Source organism: Hippoglossus stenolepis, chromosome 10 (assembly GCF_022539355.2).
Source record: "Hippoglossus stenolepis isolate QCI-W04-F060 chromosome 10, HSTE1.2, whole genome shotgun sequence".
NCBI classification, from domain to species: Eukaryota; Metazoa; Chordata; class Actinopteri; order Pleuronectiformes; family Pleuronectidae; genus Hippoglossus; species Hippoglossus stenolepis.
In genome coordinates this window covers 6,948,924-6,973,479 of record NC_061492.1, presented here as the reverse complement: position 1 = coordinate 6,973,479, position 24,556 = coordinate 6,948,924, and the positions used below count along the sequence as shown (strand labels likewise).

Here is a 24,556-nt window from a genome sequence, read left to right as displayed (position 1 = left end):
CCTCTGTTTTTATTTAAGTATTCTCACCCCCTCTGAGAATATACGGAGTATCAATCAGACTAAATGTGACGAGTGAAGTTCGCAATTATCAGGCTCATTCAAGATACTCTGTAAAAAAAAAAAGTTTAACATGTCAATTCCATTAAAACTGAGCAAACTGCATCTGCTGATAAAGAGATAAAAACTACGTGAATAAAAGAGCTGCAGAAATACATCATGAGGCCTAAAGAGACCTTAGTTAGATAGACTGTCTATATGAAGGTATAGACAGTCTGATTATATAATGATATATAAGGAGTCAATATAGATGTAAATACAAGTCTATTGACTGTCTAAGGAATATATTTATCATATAATAGCTATATATATAATATAATATCTTATTAATATATTTATAAATCAATCAATCAATCAATCAAATTTTATTTGTACTTAGCCCCATATTCACAAATCACAGTTTGTCTCATAAGGCTTTAACAGAGTGCTGACATCCTCTGCCTTAACCCTCAACAAGAGAAGCAAGGAAAACTATTAAAAACCCCTTTTTAACAGGGGTAAAGAAGGTAGAAACCTCAGAGAGCCACATGTGAGGATCCCTCTCCAGGATGGACAGAAGTGCAATAGATGTCAAGTGTAAAGGAGAACATCATCAAGATAAAGGGTTTAGCAGCATTGATAAGGGTAAACTTTTGAAGCATAACTGAAGGTCAATGATTGACGATTGTATCAGTAATTGAGTATCTGAGGAGAAATACTATATATCAAGCAGTCCTGCTGCAATCACGAGTCTATGGTCAGCTGCCACCCACGATCATGATCCACCATCAAGATCGGATGCCACTATAGTCCACAGTCATTGTCCACTGCGCCATTAGGATCATCATCAGCTGCCACCTCATTCGTGGTCACCACCCATTATCAGATGCCAACACGATAAAGGATCCGCCATTATTATCCATGATCAGCCAGCGATGCAGAATCCGCTTCATCACCCAGATCTTACCATTACGATCTCTGATCTGCGATCACAGATCATAATCCCACGATGTGGCCACAGCTGCGGCCTGGATCTGCGGGCCCGATAAGGCAAGGGACTCAGGGAAGAAGTCAAGTCAGTAACATGTATTGATGAGATATGAATTTCTTGATGTGATGTTGGTCAGAAGAGGGAAGAGCTGGAAGAAGCTCGAGTGTCATGTGTCCCGACAGCTTCTAGACCTATAGCAGCATAACTAAGAGCAAGGTCTAAGACAAGCCTGTACCAGCTCAACATATAAGCTTTATCAAAAGGAAGGTTTAAGCCTACTCTTAAACGTACAGATGGTGTCTGCCTCCCGAACTGAAAGTGGGAGATGATTCCAGGAGGGCTTGATAGCTGAAAGCTCTGGCTCCTACTCTGCCACAGAAGACTTTAGGACGACAAGTAAGCCTGAATTCTGGGAGCGCAGTGCTCTAGTGGGTTGACCAAAATTATCAATCTTTGAGGGTATAATGGTGCTATGTGAAGGGCAGAAGGTGAGGAGGAGAATTTTAAATTCTGGCTTCTAGATTTAACCGGAAGCCGGTATAGCGAAGCTAATAATGGAGAAATGTGGTCTCTTTTCTTTGTTCTTGTCAGAACACGTGCTGCTGCATTTTGGACGACCTGCAGAGTCTTTAGCGACTTACTGCTGGAGCCTGATGTGGGGAATTACAATAATCAAGTCTGGATGTAACAAAAGCGTGGACTAGTTTTTCTGCATCTTTTGAAGAGACGTAATGATTTTTGAGATATTAGTGGAAGTGGAAAAGTGATCCTAGAAATTTGTTTTAAGTGTGAATTAAAAGGACAAATCAGGATCGAAGATCCTCCCAAGTTCACAAACTGTTTCCATTTGGGAAGCAGGCAATGTCGTCTAGAAATGCAGCATATCATTAGATAATGTATCTCTAAGGTGTTTAGGGCCAAGTATTAGAACCTCTGTTTTATCTGGGTTTAATAGAAAATTAGGGGTCATCCAGGTTTTTATGTCCTTGAGACATGCTTGGAGTTTAGTTAATTGATTACATTGTTCAGGTTTTATTGACAAGTATAACTGGGTGTCATCCATAGCAGTGGAAATTTACACGTGTGTCTGATAATGTTTCTAGTGGGGCATATAATGAGAATAAATTAAGGCGAGCAGAGCCCTGTGGAACACACCGTGGTTAACTTTAGTGCGCACAGATGACTCATCTAATTTTGCAATTGGAATCGATCTGAAAAATGAATTTAAACCAGTTTAGGCGGTTCCTTTAATGCTAATTAACTGTTCTGGCCTCTGTAATAAAAATATGATGGTCAATTGTGTCGAATGCTGCACTAAGATCTAACAGAACGAGACAGACACAAATCCCTGATCTGGAAGTATTAGAGAAGGTCATTAGTGACTTTTTGCCAAGGCTGTCTCTGTGCTGTGATTGGCTCTAAACCCCACGACTGAAAGTCTTCATATATATTATATTACTTTCCTGGAGAAACTGCACAGCTGATTGGCTATAACTTTTTCAAGGATTTTAGACAGGAAGAGAGGAGGTTGGATATCGGTCTATATTGGCTAAAACCTCTAGATCAGTGGAGTTTTGAGAAGAGTTTGATTGGCTATTTTGGACTGTGATGTACGTATCCTGATGATAATGACAGATTGGTGTGTTCAGTAGCAGACTATCAATTAGTGGCAGAATTTCTTTAAGTGATTTTTGTAATTGGATCTAAGATACAAGTTGTTGGTTTAAAACAGGAATTATTCAGCTACTAAAATTTAAAGAAGGTCCAGTTAGAGAAAATTTCTTAAAGCAAGTCCAAGGAATCCATAATGTCTAACTATTTAGTGTGATATATATTTAAGTAGCCTAGTAGTTGAATCAACATCTGCATGTAATAAACCACTGACTGTCAAATCAAATGAATTCGATACGATTCAAAAACTTTTTGACAATATTTGTATCACGTAACATAGAACTGAACATATATGTATGATTGCAGATATGTATAATGTTCTCTCATTAACAAATAAAAGTAGGGCTGCATTTCAAAATCCCAGAGAAAATAAATAAAATGTAGAAAATTGTACATGTTCAAATAAGGAGGCTTAACTGAAAAATTAAATAAAGGGAGAAAAAGTTTGAATTTCCCTTTTCTGTGCTACATCTTGACTCAAAAGTCTCAAGCAATTTTATAGATAAATCTCAACACATCTTAACAATTGAACAGTTTTAGAATCACTTTCTTCCCTCTTATATCCCACTCCCCCTTTTAGTCTTTTTCTACCACCACTACCGTAAGACTACAAAGCGCTGCCGGTTACAAATAGAAGGCGCCCCGTCAGGTGCACAAATCCCATAACCTTCTGTTTGGCTGTAGGTCCCGGGTCCGTGGGGCGGCTTCTGGAGTCCGGACTCAGACCGCGATCCGCCTGTTTGTGACCCTGGTTTAGAACATGGGAGCCTCAGGTCTATATATAAAGAGAATGACAGTCTATATAAAACATATAGAATCTATAGACAATCATCTTCATATCTTTTCTTCAACTCATTGCAAGCAGTCCAATGCTGTATTGTGCTACTTTTGAAGCAAGAATAAACATTTCATGTTCTCATGTCATTTGTTTTTTCACATTTCTATTTTACTTTTCTAAAATAAATATATCATCACCAACATCTGCTTCTGTTTCATTTTCTCGCGGCAAAAGATATGAATGTAAATCTGTGTTTTACTTCTGCTTAGACAGTAATTTCTCTTGTGTGGATCTGCATGAAAACCATGTTTCTGACTTCTGAGTTAAACATTGAACAAAATGATGAAAATCACAAAAGTATCACATTAGTAGTTTGGCAGGACTTTCCTCATAATTCTTATTATTGTCAATAAGTGACAGAAGTAAAAGTTTATAATGAAACCTGAGAAATTAAGGAAATTACACATTTAGCATGAAGTTAATTAGATATTCTGTTCCATCCATGTTCCTGATATTGTGAGTGCTTAATGGTAATACACTTTTGAATATGTGATTATAATAATCATCATATCACTATTTGATGAAATGTAACAGAATCTAAATGACAATTAAAGTCGATAAATAAATATCTGGCAACAATTAGTCATCAAATGAAATTGATAAATAATATACAATTGTCACATTATTCTGGTTTAAACTTGCAGGATGCTGGTTGTATGAGCTCAATATGTTTTATAATACATCGTATATATTCTCTGTGTTTATTGTAGTTTTCTGTTAGAACTCATTCTGTAGAGCAACTAGTTGAGGCAGGTTTTTTACGATACAGCTCCGTTTACAACACGTGCAACAAATATTTTATCATCAAAATTAAAAAAGTGCAGACCTGTGCATCCAAGTAAATTATAGTGATGTAATAAAGTTTAAGTTCAACCCCCCACCACCACCTCAGGCTCATCTTACACACATTTAGACGTTCTAGTCTTCAACTAAAAATCTAAAATGACAAAGTTGGTTCATGAGGATTTGTTTGAAATTTCTGAACATTTAAGCTATAAGTTTATTTTCAGTGTGTTTGGCCTTTCATTGCGCTCTGCTTGAGAACTTGTGTTGTATTCACTGAATGAATTATTCTCTGTGCAGCTGCAGCTTGACCAGTTTCACTTCTAAATTTGAACTGAGGAGTTTTGTACGGCTCCTAAATCACTGTGTGAACACTCCTGCCATAATGGCGAGACAGTAATAATCTCCAACATCTCAGCCCTGAACACCTCTGATGGTTGGGTGTAGCTGAGAACAGATCTACTGCCACTGGTCAGAGGGAGTTCCTGAATTGAGGCTGATGCTGGTATATAAGAAGCTTGGGGAGCCTGTCCAGTTCTGGAAAATTTTCCAGCTAAAGAGGACCACCAATATCTGAACTCCTGTGGCTCCAGTATTCACAGTCCTCCCAAGACTAACAGACTTGACTGTATCCAGTCTAGTCAGAAATCTGTTGGCTGCAGACTCTGAAATAAAAGAAATGAATAGAAAGAGGCATCAAATAGTTTCCAACAGCCTGTGGAGAAAATAAAGAAAACACATTTTCCCACCACGTTCAAAATCTCTCACCCCTGACTCAGAAAAACCAGCATAGGGCTCAGGTTACTGTCAACATCTGTCTAAGTGCAGTTTCCTGTAGTGCGTGAAAACAGTTCAGACTCTGTGCTTGGCTTTAACTACGAGAACTTCTTGATACATAAAATTCATGCAAAATACATTTGAGTGCACCTGTCTTTGTAAAACTGAGAGGAAGAGGGTGACTGAGTGGTACATGTGGACATCACATGAAGGAACTTTCCACTTCTGTCTGACTTTGAAAAGTTCCTGGTCTGCACACATGGGAAGTTTGTCTTCAAGGCTTTTTACCAGAAAACCTTTGAATGTGATTGTTGTTAATGGACTATTTCATCCCAAACCAAGAAATGTCTCAAAATCTAACCAGTAGTTTCATTTCCTCAACTAAATCCAACTGCGAACACTGAAGCCAGGAAGCTGCTCTGGGAGTAACTCTCTCTCCCTCAGCTTATCCCTTCATGTCTATAAGTAGATGCACTGCACCCTGTAGCAGTTCACCATCATCAATAACTCCATCATGGTGTGAGGCTGATTTTGTTTCTGTCCTTGTTCAACCTTTTCATCTGTCTTAAAACCAGTCATTCATGCAGCTCTGATATTAGGGAAAGAAGTAAGTAAGTCGTGTCATCAGCCTCAGTGACCCCACACTGTAACGAATTGCTATGAAAACAGCCAAATTCTGACAGTAACATTCCTGTTTTCCATTAAACGGCACTGTGCACTGTAGAAAACAATACATTCTGAAATATTTGCCAAGCGGCTTGCTGTTTCAGCAAAACATTGCAATATGCACAACAAACAGCATTGCATTCTGCAGGGTGATGTCAGAATCAGCGGCAGAGAGGTCCTGCCAAAGCGGAATGCTACTATATTTGTAGAAGAGCAGCATCTTGAACACAAAGTGCGTGAAGCCAGCTCTGGACCTTTTTAGAGGATTATCCATCTGAATCCTGCATTTTATCATCAAGTTTTGGTGAGTTAGAAATAAACTTTATCTGCCTTGCATTTCTTGCTTACTTTTGCCATCTTTATACAAACTCAGACCCAATTAAGAACTGCTCTTAGCTAGCTTGCAGCACTCGCATGTGGTCCTCTCAATCAGCCATGCAGTGACTTGTAGTACAACAGTAAAGCTACTTTTAATTATTATTTTTGTAGATTGGCCAATACTAAATAGTACTTCAGTTATTCCTATTGTCTTTTGTATGGTCAGTTGGTTTTCACGCTAGGAGCATTATTGTGAGTTTGTCTCTTCTGTACATTTTCAACTCCACTATAGCTTTGATAATGTTACATCTCATTGGGTATTAAAGTTCAGACTAATAGTGTGTCATATTAGTATGTTGTCCAGCTGCTGAAGGAACCACTTTACAAGGAGCTTCAGATGGACTGCGTTCTATTCTCACCACATTTTTGTCAAGTGCTCTGCAGCAATCTCCCACAGTGGTGGCGAGGACACTCCAACCTACTTTGACTCCTCCTCTAGTAATGCTTAGTGTATTACAGAACTCAACTTATATTGCATATCAGATTGTTTTTAAGTTATCTGTATTAATCATAAATAAAGCATGACTTTTCTTCCCATTAGAATGTTTTGCAAAGTCAAGATGCTTTTTAGAGATGACTCTTGATTCATGTTTCAGGTAAGAAAAAGAGCCTGTGACAGTTGGATACTGGATGATCAGCCTTGAGGATCACATGTGGGGGCATCCACCCAACCTTTGTGACAGGGCTTGCTGTTTACAGTGTTCACATCTTTAACTGGGGAGCTGCCTGTACAAGGTCAGAATTGTGCTGCCTATCTGACATTTTTCTCTTTTATTTCATTTGCACATTTTATTTTCAACCCCTAACTATAAACACTTGTATAGTATCATATATAAAGACTTTACACATCCTATCCAACCTCTAATCTCAGATTTATGTGTTTTGTAGATGCTTCTTTTGAATCAACCCAGAAGAAGGAACAAGAGCCGTGTGAGGACTCGTCTCCCAGAGGACAGGAGGAAGTCATTTCAGAAGAAATCTGTGCAATCAGCGAGGAGAGGTCTCTCCCAGGTTATTTGTAATTTTTCTCTTTAATTTTGTACATGGAATCATATTCTTGCTCTCTGTCCACTAAATATGCATTATTTTACTTCAAAAACAATGGGTATGCTTACTTTTATGTGCACAAAGTGAACATACTCACTTGAGTACCATACCATACAATGGTATACCATTGGATTGGTCATAAGCTTTTAAAGTTACTGTGTATATTATCAGTATCTGAAGCAGACCCTATATCCTCCACATTTCATATTTCCTCTGTTAGAAGTCGGGTCAGTTATTGGATGTATTTACTTCATGAATGTCACTTCTTGATGATCTTCCGTGCAATCAAATTGCAGAGCTCCCACCGTCTGTGCTTCACACACAATTCCTCAAACCATGTTCTAATGACAGTGTTTAGGGATAATCATATCCTGCCATTGTGTTGTTAATAAGTCTCCTGTTTTCTATAGAATATTTTGGTTTGCTGCATTTATTTACCTTAATCATTCAGTATCGGTGTTAGAATATCATCAAAATAGCGAACCAAGGTTTTGGTAAAGAGGGTTTAATTTATAGGAATTGACTGTCATCCATGCTGCTATTACATTCAATTACATTGTACGGTATTTGAGATTATGTTGAATTTGTTTAAAGCAATAATGTACAGGCTGATGCTGTCGTATACTATAAATATAAGAAAATGAAGCACTATAGTGTGTTTTGAAGTATGTGGACAGCACTAAACTGTAAATTAAGGTTACAGTAAGAAAACAGTAAATCCCTGGCAACCCTGCTGCCCGGCGGTTGCACTGTGAAAATAAGAAAATACAGCAATGCCCTGTAATTCAGTTGATTTAGTTTTCTGATGCTTTGCTAGCAAGTTGATTACAGTATGGGTACTGTAAAATAACAGTAAACTACAGGCAACCCTGCTGCCCAGCAGTTAACTGTTAATTTTACATGACAATTGTTTAGTGCAGGCCTCATGTTTTATTTAGTATTCTCACCTCTGAGAATACTCTGAGTATCAATCCAGACTAAATGTGACAGTGAAGTTTACGAGTATCAGGCTCATTCGAATACTTTGTGAAAAAGATAAAGTTTAACATGTCAATTCCATTAAAAACTGAGCAAGCCATCTGCTAATAAAAGATAAAACCGTATGAATAAAAGGCTGCAAAATGCATCATGAGGCCTAAAGAGACCTTAGTTAGATAGACTGTCTATGAAGGTATAGACTGTCAGTTACTATAATATATAGGGTCTATATAGATATATAAATACAGACTATTGATTATCTAATAATATATTTATCATATAATATCTATATATATAATATAATAATATATTATTAATATATTTATAAACACTATATAAGCAGGATGACAGTCTATAAATATGTAGAATTTTAAGACAATCCCAATACAATATATGTACCCAGTCTATATGTCTTTAAAAGCGTTAATACAAAGATAAATTACTGAAGCAATATATATATAGATGTATACAGCCTATGGAATACACCTTGCTCTATGTAAGTTCTTGAGTATACTACAAATCACATCATGAATTCTCTGCAAATACTGCGCCAGAGAAAGTATTTTGTACAAACTTAAATATTCTGAGACTCCTGTGGAAAATAAGAGAATAAGCAAAGCACAGGTGAAATGATATTTAAATATTACAAACTGAATCATTGATTGCTTATTAATAAAGTGATGTAGTAGAGTAAAACAAACTTTTGAAGAGCTTCATCTTAGGTCTGAAAGTGTGTGATTGTGTATGTTGTGCTTGGTGAGGTTACTGTCAGTCTCTGTGTTCACTGGTCTGTGTCCCACTCTCTTCCTGCTGTAACAGCTCATGTCTCTGCGTCTGACTGAGGGAGGTTTTTGTACGACTGTAAATCACTGTGTGGACACATATGCTCCACTTACTTGATGGAGGCTCTGACAGTGGCCAAACTGCTGCATCTTCCTCTGAACTCCACTGATGGTCAAAGAAGTCAGGCTAACCACTGCCACTCGCTTGAGCTGGTGTTCCTGAATAGAGTTGATGCATAGTATATAAGAAGCTTGGGAGCTTGTCCAGGTTTCTGCTGGTACCAGGACAAATAATTATTCCCATAAACACTGGGGTTGGTTTACGGGTCAGCGTGACAGTGGATCCTGGGTAAATGTCACGACTGGAGGCTGAGTCACAGTCACCTAGCCGCTGCATCATGCACACAAACACAAATCATACATTAATCAGCGGAGGTGAAGAGAGAGAGAACAGGCAAGCGCATCACGTCTGAAATGTTGCTGAGTGACTGAACCTGTGAAGCTGCAGCAGGCCAGCGTCCAGATGAGGGAGGGTGATAGAGTCATGGTGGTTGTGGTCGGCTGGTCTGAGTCCTGCAGAGTTGGAGTCACAGGACTATAAAGCTACTCAGTTCAGTGGAGGATCAGCTGGCGTGCAAGCCTCCTCTCTATGGAAATGATTCCTCTGCTCTGGGCGGACTGAAGGTGACGTAGGACACAAACTCAGGAGCGTTGCTGTTTAGTTTACAGTATGAAGAAGCAAAATTGAGGGTCGTCAGCATCTGGATTCAAATTGTGTCACTTTCATTGATGCAAATATGTGTATTTCATTCCTTGAATTACAGAGTGAGTAGGCGTACAATAGAATTTAAAAAACTTCTCGTTTAATTATTTTGAAGCATCCTGTTTGTTTACAGCTTTGAAATGATGTCAAACTATTTTAAAATGTTAATTCATGACAAGTTAAATCAACTTTTTGTCTCTCAATGTTCATTAACAAAAATGGTAACAAATATGTTGTGCATTATTAAATCTTGATGAAATTTCAAGCCCATTAGCTCAATAAATATTCAGTGTGATTATTGTAGTTTAACCAGAACAAAGTGACTCTTCAGTGGACAGACTGTTGTTCACGGTGCAGGAGGAGTTTTTATGCGAGCACCTAATGAGTCTGTATCACTGTGGAACACTTTGGGTGGAGGAACCAAACTAGAGCATTGACTGTAGTACCAGAGATTTTTCTTTTTGTGCATTTACTAACTTTTATCAAATAATGAACAGAATTTGATCAAGTTCCAGAGATTGACTGGCTGATAATTTTTGTTGAATTTTTATCAATCTAAGGTAATCTCATATCCTGAGAGAAAGAAATGCAGATAAATATTTATTGATAAGTAATCTGTTTATATGGGTAAGCATTTTTAGAAAAAACTAAAACAAATGTTTCATCTATTTTCATGTACAATGATGATTTTATTCACATGTTTGAACATTTTTAAGAGTAGAATTTGCTCAAACTTCAAACTAAATCATAAACTGTTTAAAATGTTTAGTTGAATTGATCAAACATATTTTTAGCACAAAAATCAGATGTTGAACACAAACAGGATTTTATCAGTAGATGCAGCTCAGCTTTGTGTTCACGCTTCATGTAGTGAAAAGGAAGTGAAAGAAACAGGCGACAAAAGTTTGAACTGTTTTTCACACCAGTGTTTCAGCTCTGTGAGTTTAAACAGAGAGAAAATCATCTCAGGGGCCGAGTTATTGCTGTACACGTTGAGGAAACAGACGTGAAGGCGTCCTCAATAATCATCAATAATCATTATCAGTGAACCTTCTCAGCCACATTGACACTTGAACCCTGCGGCTGATGGTCTGACACTGAATGAATGATGTTCAACAGTAAGTTCTTCTGTTTTCATTTTATAACATACAAGAAATCACCTATCACGTCCATTTTCCTTCATCCTCATCCCTTTGTCTTTCTCCCCTCTCTCTCCTCCAGTGGGTGTGAGTGCGGCCCACCCTGGCCAAATCCCCTCCCCCTCCAGTGAAGAGCTGCAGCAGGGCAGTGCCACTGTGGTGTGTGTGGCCAGCGGGGGCTTCCCCTCAGCCTGGAGCTGGGCTGGAAGGTGGGGGCAGCAGCAACTCCTCAGGGGTGTCTCACAGCCGGGGTCCTGGGGAGGGGCGGCCACTACAGCTGGAGCAGCACCATGAGCCTCCTTTCCAGATCAGTGGAGGAAGGCGGGCTCAGTGAGCTGTGAGGCCAGTCTGACCGGACAGAGCCCTGTCGCTCAAACCCTGGGCCCGGCCGCTGCTCGGAGTAGAGAGACCGGCCGGATGAGTCATTGTGTGCTCTACTGTGGGTCCGTGTGATTTACATGTGTTCTACTGCAGCTCTGCATGTCTTCATGTCTTTTCTTGCTCATTATGACAGTCCAATGCTGCTTGTGCTACTTTTGAAACAAGAATAAATATTTCATGTTCTCATGTCATTTGTTTTTTCACACATTTCTATTTTTACTTTACTAAAATAAAATATATCATCACCAACATGCTTTTTGTTTAATTTTTTTCTAGGCAAAGATATTAATGTAAATCTGTGTTTTACTTCTACTTAGACAGTAATTTGTCTCGTGTGGACTCTGCATGAAAACCATGTTTCTGACTTCTGAGTTGAACATTGAACAAATGATGAAAATCACAAAGTATCCGTTAGTAGTTTGTAGGACTTTCCTCATAATTCATATTATTGTCAATAAGTGACAGAAGTAAAAGTTTATAATGAAACCTGAGAAATTAAAGTGAAATTACATTTAGCATGAGTTAATTAGATGTTATTTCCATCCATGTTCTGATGTGTGAGTGCTTATTCTGAAGATACCAACTGAGGTCAGCACCAATATTTGAACTCCCTGTGGCTCCGATGTTCACAGTCCCTCCAAGACTAACAGACTTGACTGAGTCAGTCTGATTCAGAAAATTGTTGGCTGCAGACTCTGAAATAAGAAATGAATGAAAGAGCATCAGAGGAAATAGTTTCAACATCATGTGGAGGAAAATAAAGAAAACACATTTCCACCACGTTCAAAATCTCTCACCCTGACTCAGAAAAACCAGCATGACACTCAGAGTTACTGTCAACATCATCCTGATGCAGTTTCCTGTGTGAGTGCGTGAAAACGGTTCAGACTCTGTGTGACTTTAACTCTGAGGAGCAGCGATGCATAAAATTCATGCAAAATACATTTGAGTGCACCTGTCTTTATGAAACTGAGAGGAAGAGGTGACGCTGAGTGAGAACATGTGGACATGACATGAAGGAACTTTCACTTCTGTGTCTGACTTTGAAAAGTTCCGGTCTGCACACATGGGAGAAGTTTGTCTTCAAGGCTTTTTACCAGAAAACCTTTGAATGTGATTGTTGTTAATGGACTATTTCATCCCAAACCAAGAAATGTATCAAAATCTAACCACGTGATTTTGTTTCCTCAACTAAATCCAACTGTGACTGAACACTGAAGCCAGGAAGCTGCTCTGGGAATAACTCTCTCCCTCAGAAATATCCCTTCATGTCTATAAGTAGATGCACACTGCCCTCTGCTGGCAGTTCACCATCATCAATAACTCCATCATGGTGTGAGGCTGATTTTGTTTTACAGTACATTTCATTTAGCTAACGCTTTTATCCAACAATAAGTGCATTCAACCATGAGGGTACAAACACAGAACAACAAGAATCAAGAAAGTAGAATTTCTTCAAGAAAGTCAAACTACAAAGTGCTATAATTAAGTGCCATTTAAGTGCTGCTAATGTGTTAGTTTAAACTTTTATTCAAGGTATAGTCGGAAGAGGTGTGTTTTTAGTTTGCGGTGGAAGATGTGTAGACTTTCTGTCCTGATGTCAATGGGAGCTCATTCCACCATTTAGGAGCCAGGACAGCAAACAGTCGTGATTTTGTTGAGTGTTTAGCTCAGTGAGAGGAGCAACAAGCCGATTGGCAGATGCAGAGCGGAGTGAACGGGCTGGGGTGTAACGTTTGACCATGTCCTGGATGTAGACTGGACCCGATCCACTCGCAGCACGGCAAGCACTAATGTTTTGAAACGGATGCGGGCAGTCACTGGTAACCAGTGAAGGGAGCGGAGGAGGGAGTAGTGTGAGTGAATTTATGTTAAAGACCAGTCGAGCTGCTGCATTCTGGATGAGCTGCAGAGGTCGGATGGCACTAGCAGGTAGACCTCTGCCAGGGAGCAGCTATAGTCTAGGGGTGAGATGACCAGAGCCTGGACCAGAACCTGCGCCACCTTCTGAGTGAGAAGGGGACGTGTTCTCCTGATGTTGTGCAGCATGTATCTACAGGAACGTGTTGTTGCAGTAATGTTGGCCGTAAGGGAGAGTTGACTGTCGAGTGTCACACCCAGGTTCATAGCAGTCTGGGTGGGGGCTAACACGGAGTTGTCTGTCAAGTTTCTGTCCTTGTTCACCCTTTTCATCACCATGTACATCAGTCATTTCATGCAGCTCTGATATTAGGGAAAGAAGTAAGTAAGTACGCGTCATCTGACCTCAGTGACCCCAGGCCTCTGTTTTATTTAAGTATTCTCTCCCTCTGAGAATACTCTGAGTATCAATCAGATTAAATGTGACAGTGAAGTTTTTGAGTATCAGGCTCATTCGAATACTTTGTGAAAAAAAGATAAAGTTTAACATGTCAATTCCATTAAAACTGAGCAAACTGCATCTGCTGATAAAGATAAAAACATGTGAATAAAAAGAGCTGCAAAATGCATCATGAGGCCTAAAGAGACCTTAGTTAGATAGACTGTCTATATGAAGGTATAGACTGTCTGATTACTATATAATGATATATAAGGTCTATATAGATTGATATACAGTCTATTGAGTATCTATATATAGATATATGCAGTTTATATAAAGAAATATAGCCAGATTGCTATCTGATGATATATAAGGTCTATATAGATTTAAATACATAATATTGACTCTCTAAATAATATATTATATAAATAATATATTATTAATATATTTATAAACAGTCTATTTAAAGAGGATGACAGTCTATATAAAATATGTAGACTCTATAGACAATCAATACAAATATACAGTGCATCCGGAAAGTATTCACAGCGCTTCACTTTTTCCACATTTTGTTATGTTACAGCCTTATTCCAAAATGGATTAAATTTATTTTTTTCCTCAAAATTCTACACACAATACCCCATAATGATAAAGTGAAAAAGTTTGTTTAAAATGTTTGCAAATTAATAAAAAATAAAGAACGGAAATATAACAAGTACATAAGTATTCACAGCCTTTGCTCAATACTTTGTTGAAGCACCTTTGGCAGCAATTACAGCCTCAAGTCTTTTTGAGTATGATGCTACAAGCTTGGCACACCTATTTTTGGGCAGTTTCTCCCATTCTTCTTTGCAGGACCTCTCAAGTTCCATCAGGTTGGATGGGGAGCGTCGGTTCACAGCCATTTTCAGATCTCGCCAGAGATGTTCAATCGGGTTCAAGTCTGGGCTCTGGCTGGGCAACTCAAGGACATTCACAGAGTTGTCCCGAAGACACTCCTTTGTTATCTTGGCTGTGTGCTTAGTGTCGTTGTCCTGTTGGAAGATGAACCTTCGCCCCAGTCTGAGGTCCAGAGCCCTCTGGAGCAGGTTTTCATCAAGGATGTCTCTGTACATTGCTGCATTCATCTTTCCCTCGATCCTGACTAGTCTCCCACTTCCTGCCGCTGAAAAACATCCCCACAGCATGATGCTGCCACCACCATGCTTCACTGTAGGGATGGTATTGGCCAGGTGATGAGCGGTGCCTGGTTTCCTCCAGACATGACGCTTGGCATTCAGGCCAAAGAGTTCAAGCTTTGTTTCATCAGACCAGAGAATTTTGTTTCTCATGGTCTGAGAGTCCCTCAGGTGCCTTTTGGCAAACTTCAGGCGGGCTGTCATGTGCCTTTTACTGAGGAGTGGCTTCCGTTTAGTGCTGCAGAGATGGTTGTCCTTCTGAAAGGTTCTCCTCTCTTCACAGTGCAACGCTGGAGCTCTGTCAGAGTGACCATCGGGTTCTTGGTCACCTCCCTGACTAAGGCCCTTCTCCCCCGATCGCTCAGTTTGGCCGGGCGGCCAGCTCTAGGAAGAGTCCTGGTGGTTCCAAACTTCTTCCATTTACAGATGATGGAGGCCACTATGCTCATTGGGACCTTCAATGCTGCAGACATTTTTCTGTACCCTTCCCCAGATCTGTGCCTCGATACGATCCTGTCTCGGAGGTCTACAGACAATCCCTTGGACTTCATGGCTTGGTTTGTGCTCTGACATGCACTGTCAACTGTGGCACCTCATATAGAAAGGTGTGTGCCTTTCCAAATCATGTCCATTTGACTGAATTTACCACAGGTGGAGTCTGATCCGGTTGTAGAAACAGCTCAACGATGATCAGTGGATACAGGATGCGCCTGAGCTCAATTTTGAGTGTCATGGCAAAGGCTGTGAATACTTATGTACATGTGATTTGTTTAGTTTTTTATTTTTAATAAATTTGCAAAAATTTCAAAGAAACTTTTTTCACATTATCATTATGGGGTATTGTGTGTAGAACTTTGAGGGAAAAAATGAATTTAATCCATTTTGGAAAAAGGCTGTAACATAACACAATGTGGAAAAAGTGAAGCGCTGTGAATACTTTCCGGATGCACTGTATATGCAGTCTATATGTCTTTAAAAAACTGTTAATACAAAGATAGAGTCCACAAACAATATATATAAAGATGTATACAGCCTATAGAATGCACCTTGCTCTATGTAGGATTCTTGAGTATACGACAAATACATCATGAAGTTACTTACTGCAAATACTGCACTTGAGAAAATCTATTTTGTAAATACTTAGAAATATTCTACTGAGACTCCTGTGGAAAATAAGAGAATAAGCAAAGCTTGAGGTGAAATGATATTTAAATATTACAAACTGGTCATTGATTTGTAGTAATAAAGTGATGTAGTGAGTAAAACAAACTTTTGAAGAGCTTCATCTTAGGTCTGAAAGTGTGTGATTGTGTATGTTGTGCTTGGTGAGGTTACTGTCAGTCTCTGTGTTCACTGGTCTGTGTCCCACTCTCTTCCTGCTGTAACAGCTCATGTCTCTGCGTCTGACTGAGGGAGGTTTTTGTACGACTGTAAATCACTGTGTCAACACTTCTGCTCCGTTGACATAATGGAAGCTCTGACAGTAGTAAACTGCTGCATCTTCACTCTGAACTCCACTGATGGTCAAAGAGAAGTCAGAGCTGCTTCCACTGCCACTAAACCGAGCTGGTGTTCCTGAATGTCTATAGCTCACCCAGTTCATTAGGAGCTGTGGAGCCTGTCCAGGTTTCTGCTGGTACCAGAACATATAATCACCAGAATTATACCTATAAACACTGGGGTTGGTTTTACAGGTCAGCGTGACAGTGGATCCTGGAGTAAATGTCACGACTGGAGGCTGAGTCACAGTCACCTGGCTGCTGCATCCTGCACACAAACACAAATCATACATTAATCAGCGGAGGTGAAGAGAGAGAACAGGCAGCGCATCACGTCTGAAATGTTGCTGAGTGACTGAACCTGTGAAGCTGCAGCAGGCCAGCGTCCAGATGAGGAGGGTGATGAGAGTCATGGTGGTTGTGGTCGACTGACGAGTCTGAGTCCTGCAGAGTTGGAGTCACAGGACTATAAAGCTTCTCAGTTCAGTGGAGGATCAGCTGACGATGCAAAGCCTCCTCTCTATGGAAATGATTCCTCTGCTCTGAGCGGACTGAAGGTGACGTGGGACACAAACTCAGGAGCGTTGCTGTTTGGATTTACACTAAATATGAAGAAGCAGAATTGAGGGTCGTCAGCATCTGGATTCAAATTGTGTCACTTTCATTGATGCAAATATGTGTATTTCATTCCCCTTGAATTACAGAGTGAGTAGACGTACAATTGAATTTTAAAAACATTTTGTTTTAATTCTTTTGAAGCATCCTGTTTGTTTTACAGCTTTCAAATGATGTCAAACTATTTTTCGAAATATTAATTCATGACAAAGTTAAATCAACTTTTTGTCTCTCAATGTTCAGAAGTAACAAAAATGTTAAGAAATATATATTTATTTATGATTAAATCTTGACGAAATTTCAAGCCACATTAGCTCAATATAAATATTAAGTGTAAATTGTGTAGTTTAACAGAACAAAGTGACTCTTCAGTGGACAGACTGTTGTTCACGGTGCAGGAGGTTTTTGTACGAGCACCTAATGAGTCTGTATCACTGTGGAGGACTTTCGGTGGAGGAACCAAACTCGTCAGTAACTGTAAGTACCAGAGATTTTTACTTTGTGCATTTATAACTTTTATCAAATAATGAACAAGAATTTGATCAAGTTCAGAGATTGACTGGCTGATAATTTTGTTGAATTTTTATGAATCTGAGGTAATCTCATATCCTGAGAAAAAGAAATGCAGATCAATATTTATTGATCCTAATAAATTTATGTAGATTAATACATTTATAGAAACATACTAAAACAAATGTTTCATCTATTTTCCTGTACAATTATGATTTTTATTCACATGTTTAAAACATTTTGAAATAGAATTTGCTCAAGCTTCAAACTAAATCATAAACTGTTTAAAAATGTTTAGTTTGAATTGATCAAATATATTTTGGCACAAAAATCAGATGTTGAACACAAACAGGATTTTATCAGTAGATGCAGCTCAGCTTTGTGTTCACGCTTCATGTGGTGAAAAGGAAGTGAAAGAAACAGACGACAAAGGTTTGAACTGTTTTCACACCAGTGTTTCAGCTCTGTGAGTTTAAACAGAAGAAAATCATCTCAGGGACGAGTTATTCACTGTCACACGTTGAGAAACAGACGTGAAGACGTCCTCAATAATCATCAATAATCATTATCAGTGAACCTTCTCGGCCACATTGACACTTGAACCCTGCGGCTGATGGTCTGACACTGAGTGAAGGATGTTCAACAGGAGAAGTTCTTCTGTTTCATTTTATAACATACAAGAAATCACCTGTACGTCATTTTCCTTCATCCTCATCCCTTTGTCTTTTCTCCCCTCTCTCTCCTCCAGTGGGTGTGGTGCGGCCCACCCTGACCGTCCTCCCCCCCTCCAGTCAAGAGCTGCAGCAGGGCAGTGCCACTGTGGTGTGTCTGGCCAGCGGGGGCTTCCCCTCAGCCTGGAGCCTGGGCTGGAAGGTGGGGGGCAGCAGCAGCTCCTCAGGGGTGTCTCACAGCCCGGGGGTCCTGGGGAGGGGCGGCCACTACAGCTGGAGCAGCACCATGAGCCTCCCTGCAGATCAGTGGAGGAAGGCGGGCTCAGTGAGCTGTGAGGCCAGTCTGACCGGACAGAGCCCTGTCGCTCGAACCCTGGACCCTGACCGCTGCTCGGAGTAGAGAGATGACCGGATGGAGTCATTGTGCTCTACTGTGGGTCCGTGTGATTTACATGTGTTCTACTGCAGCTCTGCATGTCTTCATGTCTTTTCTTCAACTCATTATGACAGTCCAATGCTGTATTGTGCTACTTTTGAAACAAGAATAAATATTTCATGTTCTCAATTTGTTTTTCACATTTCTATTTTTACTTTACTAAAATAAAATATATCATCACCAACATCTGCTTCTGTTTTATTTTTTCTGCGGCAAAAGATATTAATGTAAATCTGTGTTTTACTTCTACTTAGACAGTAATTTCTCTTGTGTGGATCTGCATGAAAACCATGTTTCTGACTTCTGAGTTGAACATTGAACAAAATGATGAAAATCACAAAAGTATCACATTAGTAGTTTGTAGGACTTTCCTCATAATTCATATTATTGTCAATAAGTGACAGAAGTAAAAGTTTATAATGAAACCTGAGAAATTAAAGGGAAATTACAGATTTAGCATAAGAGTGAATTAGATATTCTGTTCCATCCATGTTCTGATGTGTGAGTGCTTAATGGTAATACACTTTTGAATGTGTGATTATAATAATAATCATATCACTATTTGATGAAGTGTAACAGAATCTAAATGACATTTAAAGTCGATAAATAAATATCTGGCAACAATTAGTCATCAAATGAAATTGATAAATAACCACAATTTTCAGAATATTCTGGTTTTAAACTTGCAGGATGTGCTGGTTGTATGAGCTCAATGTGTTTTATAATACATCGTATATATTCTGTGTTTATTGTAGTTTTCTGTTAGAACTCATTCTGTAGAGCAACTAGTTGAGGCAGGTTTTTTACGATACAGCTCCGTTTACAACACGTGCAACTCGGCCGGTCAACGCAGCGTTCACTGCTCCGCCAGAGAATCACCATGAAAACTCATTTGTGGGACTCCAGGGGCGTTTCAAGGGACTTTAGGGGCCTCAGGCAAAAGGGACCTGGGGAGCCTACATTGACCCAAACACCCCCCTACAAAGAAACACATGAACCACATCATTACAATCTTCAAAAAAATATTTTATCATCAAAATTAAAAAAGTGCAGACCTGTGCACCCACGTAAATGATAGTGAAGTAATAACCTCTAGCTCATCTTACACACACATTTAGACGTTCTAGTCTTCAACTAAAAATCTAAAATGACAAAGTTGGTTGCATGGGGCTTTGTTTGGAGATTTCTGAACATTTAAAACTGTGAGTTTGTTTCAGTTGTGTTTAGCTTCATTGTCGCTCTGCTTGAAGACTTGTGTTGTGTTCACTGGACCAGTTATTCTCTGTGCAGCTGCAGCAGACCAGTTTCACTTCAGTCAGACTGAGGGAGGTTTTTGTACGGCTCTAAATCACTGTGTGAACTGTCCACTGCCATGAGCACCGAGACAGTAATAATCTCCAACATCTTCAGCCTGAACACCTCTGATGGTTAAGGTGTAGCTAGAACCAGATCTACTGCCACTGAATCGAGAGGGAGTTCCTGAATTAAGAGTTGATGCTGTGTAAATAAGAAGCTTGGGAGCCTGTCCAGGTTTCTGAAGGTACCAACTGAGGTCAGCACCAATATTTGAACTCCCTGTGGCTCCGATGTTCACAGTCCCTCCAAGACTAACAGACTTGACTGAGTCAGTCTGAGTAAGAAAATTGTTGGCTGCAGACTCTGAAATAAGAAATGAATGAAAGAGCATCAGAGGAAATAGTTTCAACAGCCTGTGGAGGAAAATAAAGAAAACACATTTCCACCACGTTCAAAATCTCTCACCCTGACTCAGAAAAACCAGCATGACACTCAGAGTTACTGTCAACATCATCCTGATGCAGTTTCCTGTGTGAGTGCGTGAAAACGGTTCAGACTCTGTGTGACTTTAACTCTGAGGAGCAGCGATGCATAAAATTCATGCAAAATACATTTGAGTGCACCTGTCTTTATGAAACTGAGAGGAAGAGGTGACGCTGAGTGAGAACATGTGGACATCACATGAAGGAACTTTCACTTCTGTGTCTGACTTTGAAAAGTTCTGGTCTGCACACATGGGAGAAGTTTGTCTTCAAGGCTTTTTACCAGAAAACCTTTGAATGTGATTGTTGTTAATGGACTATTTCATCCCAAACCAAGAAATGTATCAAAATCTAATCAAGTTATTTTGTTTCCTCAACTAAATCCAACTGCGACTGAACACTGAAGCCAGGAAGCTGCTCTGGGAGTTACTCTCTCCCTCAGGAATATCCCTTCATGTCTATAAGTAGATGCACACTGCCCCCTGCTGGCAGTTCACCATCATCAGTAACTCCATCATGGTGTGAGGCTGATTTTGTTTTACATTACATTTCATTTAGCTGACGCTTTTATCCAAAGCGACTTACAATAAGTGCATTCAACCATGAGGGTACAAACACAGAACAACAAGAATCAAGAAAGTAGAATTTCTTCAAGAAAGTCAAACTACAAAGTGCTATAATTAAGTGCCATTTAAGTGCTGCTAATGTGTTAGTTTAAACGTTTATTCAAGGTATAGTCGGAAGAGGTGTGTTGTTAGTTTGCGGTGGAAGATGTGTAGACTTTCTGTCCTGATGTCAATGGGGAGCTCATTCCACCATTTAGGAGCCAGGACAGCAAACAGTCGTGATTTTGTTGAGTGTTTAGCTCGCAGTGAGGGAGCAACAAGCCGATTGGCAGATGCAGAGCGGAGTGAACGGGCTGGGGTGTAACGTTTGACCATGTCCTGGATGTAGACTGGACCCGATCCGTTCGCAGCACGGTACGCAAGTACTAATGTTTTGAAACGGATGCGGGCAGCCACTGGTAACCAGTGAAGGGAGCGGAGGAGGGGAGTAGTGTGAGTGAATTTATGTTAAAGACCAGTCGAGCTGCTGCATTCTGGATGAGCTGCAGAGGTCGGATGGCACTAGCAGGTAGACCTGCCAGGAGGGAGTTGCAATAGTCTAGGGGTGAGATGACCAGAGCCTGGACCAGAACCTGCGCCGCCTTCTGAGTGAGAAGGGGACGTGTTCTCCTGATGTTGTGCAGCATGTATCTACAGGAACGTGTTGTTGCAGTAATGTTGGCCGTAAGGGAGAGTTGACTGTCGAGTGTCACACCCAGGTTCATAGCAGTCTGGGTGGGGGCTAACACGGAGTTGTCTGTCAAGTTTCTGTCCTTGTTCAACCTTTTCATCACCATGTACATCAGTCGTTTCATGCAGCTCTGATATTAGGGAAAGAAGTAAGTAAGTACGCGTCATCTAACCTCAGTGACCCCAGGCCTCTGTTTTATTTAAGTATTCTCACCCTCTGAGAATACTCTGAGTATCAATCAGACTAAATGTGACAGTGACGTTTACGAGTATCAGGCTCATTCGAATACTTTGTGAAAAAAAGATAAAGTTTAACATGTCAATTCCATTAAAACTGAGCAAACTGCATCTGCTAATAAAGATAAAAACATGTGAATAAAAAGAGCTGCAAAATGCATCAGAATCAGAATCAGAATCAGAATTCTTTTTATTGCCTAGTATATTTACATATACAGGAAATTGCCTTGGTGTGGTTGGTGCCTTTGGACATAACAACAAATCGGACATAAAACAACAATATATACAGAAAAAACAATAGGCACGTGCGGTGCTAAGGTGCAGTGATTGGTGCGGGGGCAGAGTCAGTGTGATGCAGGGGCTTGTTTGTGAGCCCCACTGCCATGGGCTGTTCAGGTGGCGCGAGGTTTTGGTCTTGATGGCCTGGAACCTTTTTCCAGATGGGAGTCTCTGGAATAGGTGGTGGCCGGGATGGGAAGGATCAGCAATGATCTTGCCTGCTCTTAACTGGTCCTGGAGTGGAACAGGTGTAGGAGAGCCGGCAGGTCACAGCCGATGACCTTCTCAGCTGACCGAATGATCCGCTGCAGTCTGCCCTTGTCCTTGGCAGTGGAGGCAGCGAACCAGACGGTGATTGATGCAGTGAGGATGGACTCAATGATGGCCGTGTAGAACTCGACCATCACTTTCTGCGGCATGTTGAATTTCTTCAGTTGCTGGGCCTTCTTGGTGATGGTGGTGATGTTCTCAGCCCACCTCAGGTCCTGTGCAATTATGGTCCCCAGGAATCTGAAAGACTCCACTGTTTTAACTGGGGAGTCGCACATGGTGAGGGGGGCGGTTTGGGCTGGGCTCCTCCTGAAGTCATGAGGCCTAAAGAGACCTTAGTTAGATAGACTGTCTATATGAAGGTATAGACAGTCTGATTACTATATAATGATATATAAGGTCAATATAGATTGAAATACAGTCTATTGAGTATCTATATATAGATATATGCAGTTTATATAAAGAAATATAGTCAGATTGCTATCTGATGATATATAAGGTCTATATAGATTTAAATACATAATATTGACTCTCTAAATAATATATTATATAAATAATATATTATTAATATATTTATAAACAGTCTATTTAAAGAGGATGACAGTCTATATAAAATATGTAGACTCTATAGACAATCAATACAAATATACAGTGCATCCGGAAAGTATTCACAGCGCTTCACTTTTTCCACATTTTGTTATGTTACAGCCTTATTCCAAAATGGATTAAATTTATTTTTTTCCTCAAAATTCTACACACAATACCCCATAATGATAAAGTGAAAAAGTTTGTTTAAAATGTTTGCAAATTAATAAAAAATAAAGAACGGAAATATAACAAGTACATAAGTATTCACAGCCTTTGCTCAATACTTTGTTGAAGCACCTTTGGCAGCAATTACAGCCTCAAGTCTTTTTGAGTATGATGCTACAAGCTTGGCACACCTATTTTTGGGCAGTTTCTCCCATTCTTCTTTGCAGGACCTCTCAAGTTCCATCAGGTTGGATGGGGAGCGTCGGTGCACAGCCATTTTCAGATCTCGCCAGAGATGTTCAATCGGGTTCAAGTCTGGGCTCTGGCTGGGCAACTCAAGGACATTCACAGAGTTGTCCCAAAGACACTCCTTTGTTATCTTGGCTGTGTGCTTAGTGTCGTTGTCCTGTTGGAAGATGAACCTTCACCCCAGTCTGAGGTCCAGAGCCCTCTGGAGCAGGTTTTCATCAAGGATGTCTCTGTACATTGCTGCATTCATCTTTCCCTCGATCCTGACTAGTCTCCCACTTCCTGCCGCTGAAAAACATCCCCACAGCATGATGCTGCCACCACCATGCTTCACTGTAGGGATGGTATTGGCCAGGTGATGAGCGGTGCCTGGTTTCCTCCAGACATGACGCTTGGCATTCAGGCCAAAGAGTTCAAGCTTTGTTTCATCAGACCAGAGAATTTTGTTTCTCATGGTCTGAGAGTCCCTCAGGTGCCTTTTGGCAAACTTCAGGCGGGCTGTCATGTGCCTTTTACTGAGGAGTGGCTTCCGTTTAGTGCTGCAGAGATGGTTGTCCTTCTGAAAGGTTCTCCTCTCTTCACAGTGCAACGCTGGAGCTCTGTCAGAGTGACCATCGGGTTCTTGGTCACCTCCCTGACTAAGGCCCTTCTCCCCCGATCGCTCAGTTTGGCCGGGCGGCCAGCTCTAGGAAGAGTCCTGGTGGTTCCAAACTTCTTCCATTTACAGATGATGGAGGCCACTATGCTCATTGGGACCTTCAATGCTGCAGACATTTTTCTGTACCCTTCCCCAGATCTGTGCCTCGATACGATCCTGTCTCGGAGGTCTACAGACAATCCCTTGGACTTCATGGTTTGGTTTGTGCTCTGACATGCACTGTCAACTGTGGCACCTCATATAGAAAGGTGTGTGCCTTTCCAAATCATGTCCATTTGACTGAATTTACCACAAATGGAGTCTGATCTGGTTGTAGAAACAGCTCAACGATGATCAGTGGATACAGGATGCGCCTGAGCTCAATTTTGAGTGTCATGGCAAAGGCTGTGAATACTTATGTACATGTGATTTGTTTAGTTTTTATTTTTAATAAATTTGCAAAAATTTCAAAGAAACTTTTTTCACGTTATCATTATGGGGTATTGTGTGTAGAACTTTGAGGGAAAAAATGAATTTAATCCATTTTGGAAAAAGGCTGTAACATAACACAATGTGGAAAAAGTGAAGCGCTGTGAATACTTTCCGGATGCACTGTATAT

At 40.2% G+C, this 24,556-nt stretch overlaps 1 pseudogene and 1 gene segment (V, D, J or C); both read left to right on the top strand.

Moving 5' to 3' along the window:
- LOC124852604 overlaps positions 1 to 18,622 on the top strand; it is a 47,937-nt pseudogene extending 29,315 nt beyond the window's left edge.
- Positions 1 to 24,556, top strand: part of LOC118116397 — an 86,923-nt gene that overhangs the window by 49,034 nt on the left and 13,333 nt on the right.